This window comes from Octopus bimaculoides, chromosome 5, assembly GCF_001194135.2.
Source record: "Octopus bimaculoides isolate UCB-OBI-ISO-001 chromosome 5, ASM119413v2, whole genome shotgun sequence".
Lineage (NCBI taxonomy): Eukaryota > Metazoa > Mollusca > Cephalopoda > Octopoda > Octopodidae > Octopus > Octopus bimaculoides.
This window is the reverse complement of record NC_068985.1, coordinates 39959922-39967175: the sequence shown is the minus strand read 5'-3', so window position 1 is coordinate 39967175 and position 7254 is coordinate 39959922. Positions and strand designations below refer to the sequence as shown.

General features: G+C 36.6%; 1 protein-coding gene across 2 annotated transcripts in view; it reads left to right on the top strand.

The window, feature by feature from the left end:
• The window catches only part of LOC106879859 (alanine aminotransferase 2-like), a 27305-nt gene that overhangs the window by 12321 nt on the left and 7730 nt on the right, over nucleotides 1-7254 (top strand). The gene's annotated exons all lie outside the window — the stretch shown is intronic.

Genomic DNA, 7254 nt, shown 5'->3' with positions numbered 1-7254 from the left:
CCTCAGAAAAATGCAATAAAATATAAACATAACTGTGTTGCTTCGAAGTTAAGTGCATTGAATTATATACTGTTAAACCCCAAAACTATTAAGAAATAAACTTCCTGAAGTAAAATGAACTGCCCTTAGCATGGCAAAAAACTAAACAAAAATCTGCAAATGGTGAGTTACAGAAATATTGTATTACACCATGGTTTTCTTACATCCCAGTTGCCATGTAAACAATAACTAATCTGTCACTTTAGTATTTGTATAGTATAAGGTGGCGAGCTGGCAGAATTGTTAGGATGCCAGCCAAAATGCTTAGTGGCATTTCATCCATCTTTACGTTCTGAATTTAAATTCCACTAAGCTTGACTTTGCACTTTATCCCATTCAGGGTTGATAAAATAAGTACCAGTTAAACACTGGGGTTGATGTAATCAACTTATCCCCGAAATTTCTGACCTTGTGCCAAAATTTGAAACCAGTATTTGTATAGTATATAACTGAGCCACATTTCTCTACCAACATATGTCCACATCTACATTTATAAACACACGTATAAAGTTTCATACCCGCACAACACATATGCATACAAACCTCCTACACACACACGCATGCACGCACACACACACTTATATATATGATGCACTCATGCTTCACATGCATACACACCCTTGCGCCTAATTTAACTCCTTGCTCCACTCTTTTGTTGCACAATGTTCTCCACATCCTCCGCTTCTTCAATCCCTTCTACTTTTCCACAATGTGAAACACTTCCCAAAGCAAATTACATTTCGTCTCTCCTTCCAAAAATATTTTCTCTCTCTCTCTCTTTCCTGTGGAAGGACCATTGCCCAGTACATCAATCTAATTGTTGACTGTTTTAGGAAGGAATTCATTTTTGTTTTGTTTTGCTCCAGGTACTTTTTCACTGAATTACCTACAAGACTACTTTGATACAGACTTCAGTGTGTGCATTAACTGATTATGCAAGTTCTGTTATTGTAGTGTCTCTTTGTACAGTATATATGTACTTTTGTGCATATGTATGCATGTTCTGTAACTTAAATTATACACCAGTCCCTGTTTATATATACACCAGTGTGTGTGTGTGTGTCTGTCTGTCTGTGTCTGTGTGCTATATTCTATGTTGTTTTTTTTTTTAAAGGGAATCAGTAAATCTAGTACTCTATTATTTCAAATATCCTTTGAACTTTCATACAGAAATGGATAAAAATCTTAACTGAATGAAGCAAAATGACTTGGAAATACCAACTTTCATGCATGTTCACTTTGTAAGAGGAATATAATTACTGAAAATTAATTCCAATTACTATAACCTCCAACATTTCAAACTTAATGTTAAGTGTGCAAAGCTCTCCCAACCACTCCACCTTTGGATCAGCATAATGTCACACACAACACATCTATGTATATTTAGCTTCTGTCTTTTTTTTTTTTTACCTTTTCTATTCTATGATAACCTTTCCTGTTATAGTTTTATTTTCCTCTGTTTACTTCTGATGCTACTTTATGCCAGTTTTGTTAATCAAAACATTTATTTTAACAGAAATATTTCCATATACTACTTTACGACATGGCTCTCATTGATGTATTTTCATTAATGGCAGTTTCATTCTTTGAACACTGAAATCTGAAGACCTTTAAACAAAAGACTTAGTGTCTGTATTAACAAAAGTAATTTGACTACAACAAAATCCAACATGAGCTAATGAGAGAGCTTCTACAGGATTGCTCAACATACTAGATAAAGCAACCAAATCTCCTTCAGTTCACACATACAATCTTAAAATGGAAGAACACATTGGATAATGTAGTTCTACAAACATTATGTTTGAAGTTATATATGCAATATAGTTCTTCGAATATTTCTGAGAAAATGACAGAAATACTTTTGGTCATTGGATTACTGGACCAGAGTTAACCTGGAACTAAAAGACAATAAAAACTACACCATTGAATTTTATTTAGAAAGCTATTAAGTTCATTGGTGCATTTGTAAGGTGAAATTTTATTGGGTATGACTGGTAATATGATTGGATTTGTTATGTCTGGCAAAGTCACTCCTAGGACTGCTTGTATCATAAACACAAGAAACTCAATGTTGTTACTTCAAAGGGCTGATGAAATTTTAGAGACTGTCTTAGAGTAAATTTTTATAGGTTGTGATTTTTGGGCATTTGGGAATTTTGAATATGTCCCAAGAACAATGTTTGTCAGAGTTGGCTATTGGAGAATAAGTATGAGCTTCAGTTAAGAGATATTACAAGGTGCTTCAGGTTCTGGAAGTTTTTGCTTAATAAAAGTCCATAGTTCCACAATGTTCCATGTTATTGGAGATGCTAGTCTTTCAGTATCTAGAGAAATTGTCAAAGATTGGTAGAATGTATCCTGTTCTTTAAACTGAATTAGTGAAGATGTTGAAGAATCTGACCTGTGAAGATGCTTGTTGTTAGACCTATATAACTCCTTTCATTGCAATCCATATGTTATAGTTGCTCAATATATGACTTCTTTATGGTAGAAAGATCTCTTGAGTGGATATGTAGATAGAGTTGGGACACTTATGAGTTGGCTGATAGGACAGTGACTGTGTAGGGTTGCAACTGTAGCATTTAATATAGGAAGCTATGTTGACTTTAATATTGTGAGTTTGAGAATTTATGGTATTTGTGTGTGCATGGGAAGTGATGTCAAATTAGTGCTTAAAAATATCTGGCTATTCATAACTTCCACACTGCTGTGTGGTGGGCAACATCTAACCTATATAAACTAATTTTTCTCTGAAACCACTCCTAGTTTGTGCGTCATTATAGTGGGGAGCTGCCTAGTTGAATATATCTCTGAAGATAAACAAACTCTATATATTCTAGCAATAAATTTTTTAATTATGGCCTGTGATGGTTGAAATTTTTATGAAATTTTAGATTTCTGTGAGAATAGTATTTGCCTATTTTTCAACCTAAGTTTATCCAGGAAGTTAACAGTAGTTTTGCTGATGCTTACAGTTATATTTAAGCCAAATACCTTAAATTTTCTTAATACCCAACAAAGAACTGTTTGCACACATGCACACATCAGTCCACAACCTCCCACCTAATGTTGTTACTTCAATGCTATCCATTGCATGTGCTGGTATGGACATGTTCTCAGTCTCCTAACCAGAGCAGAAGCTGCAAACTGTAAGAGGCCACATGGCAGACTGTGCACCAGATGGCTGAGCATTTTTAAGGAAGATCTCCAGAGGCTTGATGTCACTTTGGAGGATGCTGAGGAGCTGGTATATGACTGCCAATGATGGAGAGCACCAGTGGACTTGGTCAGCTCTACACATGATGATGTCTCTAGGATCACTAACCTGGAATGACCCCAGCTTCTTCAAGTTAGAGCATAGGCAAGAAGCAAGCATACCCTTCATATTGTATGTAATTACTAGCTATCATCTCTGTACAATCCAGAGTTATGGGGTTTAGTACACTTTCAAAAAATATCAAGGATAAACAATCTTACAAAATATGCTACCTTGACCCTATTATAACTACCACAGAGATGTCAAACAAAGGTTCACTGTCCTTTTTTTGACCCAGTAAAGTCATTCTGGTATAACAGTAACTTCCTAAAAGAGAGAAACAATAAACAAAAGACTCAAAATAGTTCTTTTATTCTTTTATTTGTTTTGGTCACTTGACTGCAGCCATGCTGGAGCACCACCTTTAGGAATCATCCCCAGGACTTACTTATTCTTTGTAAGCCTAGTACTTATCCTATCGGTTTCTTTTGCGTAACTGCTAAGTTACAGGGATGTAAACACACCAATATCGGTTGTCAAGCAAAGATGAGGGGACAAACACAGACACACAAACATATACATATATATATACATATATACAGCGAGCTTCTTTCAGTTTACGTCTGCCAAATCCACTCACAAAGCTTTGGTCGGCCTGGGGCTATAGTAGAAGACACTTGCCCAAGGTGCCATGCAGTGCGACTGAACCTGGAACCATGTGGTTGGGAGCAAGCTTATTGTTGCATTTAATTTATTCTATTTTTATCTATTTCATTTTTTTAATATATTTATTTATTTTGTAAGGAAATCAGTTTCCAGACAAACTAAAAAGTTTTAAGGTTGACAAGACATTAAGTCCGCAGGTGTGTGTGTGTGTGTGTGTGATATAATATATTTATATATAACATAATATAACTAAAGGAAGCCAACAAGGCAATTTCTATGCCAAAGTTCAACCAGTTAGAAATAACAACCAAATCTTCCTTAAATCACATCCTACTATCTTAAAAGAGCTCCCTAAAAATTTGATCATAACCTGCTGGATCATGTCTGACCTGAGAGAAAGAGACAGTTGGACAGGCAGACAAGCAGGCAGGCAAGCAGATAGACTGAGTAAGAGAGAGGGGTATGTGTCTCAGAGATCTTTGAAGTTATTTATCTAAACTAACATGTTGTGTCAACACTGGTGGTGATCTGTGAAGAAGACTAGTCATCTAAAGAAGAATATGTCTGTTTAGGACATGCGTAAGCTTGCATGGAATGAAGCCAGTATGCTCCGATGGATGTGTAATGTCAGTGTGCATACTCGACAGAGTGTAAGTACCTTGAGAGAAAAGTTGGACCTAAGAAGCATCAGTTGTGGTGTGCAAGAGAGACGATTGCACTGGTATGGTCATTTGGCGAGAATAGATGAGGATAGCTGTGTGAAAAAGTGCCACAGCCTAGCCTGATATAACACATATTCGTAGAAAATTTTATTAAGAAATATCCATTTTACTGAAATTTATGGCAATCAAAAATTATGACAACAAATTTAACATTTTCCTTCTATGTATGGTTATATACGTATACAGAAATACATGAGTGCAGAAGATAGTAAACAATGAAAATAACTTGGTTAGTTGGGTTTATATAGGATTTCATCCTATAATACTCATAACACATTTATATACATATTTTTAGTTGGTATGTGTGTGTGTATTTATATATATAATATGAACATAAAAATAGTGTATATTAACATAGGTTTGTGTCAGACCATATTGAAACAAACCTGTTAGGTGAATTTGTTTTCTTCACACAGTTCAACACTAGTGTTGACATGCACTGGATTTGATAAATAACTTGCTGACACACATCTCTCACTTTCTTTCTTTCTTTATTTTTTTTCTTTCTTTCTTTCTTTCTTTCTTTCTTTCTTTCTTTTTTTTTTTTATTGTTCCAGATCAGGCCTGATCCAGCTGGCCTGTGATGTTATTCACGCACATGCACACACGTGAAAAGTGAATGTCTTGCTAATGTAAAACTTTTATAGTGTTTAGAAACTGGTTTCTTTACAATAAATTAAACTCATAAAGAATTGAAATAGTCAACAATAGAGTATAATAAATGCAACAACATTGTCTACTTGTCTGTCTGTCTGGCTGTCTGTCTCTCTCTCTCTCTCTCTTTCCCTCCGCAACATCAGTTTCTGCTTCACTTTCTTTACTTGATTACTCATTGTGACACAAGGCCATTAATTTACAGGATAGGGTGTGTAGTGGATTGTACTCTACTCCAGTGTATGCCTATTTTGTTGTTTTTTTTTCTTCTTTTTTTTTGACTCAAGAGAATGGCAAGCGAAGGCAATTTCAATAGAATTTTAAGCTCAAAACAAACACAACCATAAGAAAATGCTGAAAGGAAGGAGCCACTACAGGGTTGCATACAATTTACTAGAAATAGCAGCAAAAACAAAATTTCCCTCTTGAACTAGGGAGATATGTTGGATGGAAATGATTGTTCTATATACACAGAAAAAAAAAGTGCAAAAATAACCTCCCCCCCCACACAAAAAAAAGAACAGTGAGATGATCATGACAGGGCTGCTTTTGTTCATGTCTACTCATTTAGGGTCGAACAACAGGAAAGCATGATATATGAGCCAACAAGAGAATGTCTGCATTGTTACTTACCAGCCAGAAAAAGCTGCAAAGTCACTCTCAAAGAACATGCTATTGAGATCCAAGTGTAGAAAGTTAGTAAGCTTCAGCATTTATGCAGCTAGTATAAATGACAAAAAAGTGGACAATATACGATAAAATAGATTTGTCAACATTGTAAGTTACACACTTTGTCACATATTGAAATCACGGGTAATTTCAATAAGCTGATGGCTACCATACAGCTCTTGGTTCAGCAACTAAAGTTGCTGAAAATGTGTGTATGTGTGTGTGTATGGACATGAGTTTATGTATGTATGTATGTATGTATGTATGAAGATAAGTTTATGTATGTATGTATGTGATGACGATATATGTGGCAAATGCACAGGGGTAATAAACACTGAAAATGTGCCAGGGGGAAAACTTGAAGTAGTTTCATAGCTTCTGTTACCTAGGTGACCAAGTCAGTAACTGGGGTGGATGCTCTGAGATCATAGCTGCTAGAATAAGAATAGCCTGGTCAAAGTTCAGCGAGCTCCTACCTCTGCTGGTAAGAAAGAGCCTCCTACTCAGAGTGAAAGATAGACTGTATGATGCATGTGTGCGAACAGCCATGTTACACAGCAGTGAGACATGGGCTGTGACTGCTGAGAACATGCATACGCTTGCAAGGAATGAAGCTAGTATGCTCCACTGGATGTGAAATGTCAGTGTGCATAAACGACAGAGTGTAAGCTCCCTGAGAGAAAAGTTGGACATAAGAAGCATCAGATGTGGTGTGCAAGAGAGACGACTGTGCTGGTATGGGCAGGTGATGTGTATAGAGAAGGACAGCTGTGTGAAAAAGTGTCAAACGGAAACAGTGGAGAGAACTTGTGGAAGAGGTAGACCCAGGAAGACATGGGATGAGGTGGTGAAGCACATCCTTTGAATGTTGGGCCTCGCAGAAGCAATGACAAGCGACCAAGACCTTTGGAGATATGCTCTGCTTGAGAAGACCTGGCAAGCCAAGTGAGACTGTAACCGTGGCCTATGCCAGTGTCACATAACCAGCCCATTTAAGAGTACCCTTCAATCATTGGGCAATAAACTATGCTCGAGAAGACCTGCTGAGTCAAGTCAAATCATTATTGTGACTGACACTAGTACCATCTAACTGGCACCTGTGCCAGTGGAACATGAAAAGGACCATTCGAGCATGGTCAATGCCAGTCCCACTAGACTGGCTCCCATGCCAGTGGCCTGTAAAATGCACCATACAAACATTAGGGATAAAATCCAAAATTATAGGTAAAAACTCAATTAAAATCAATT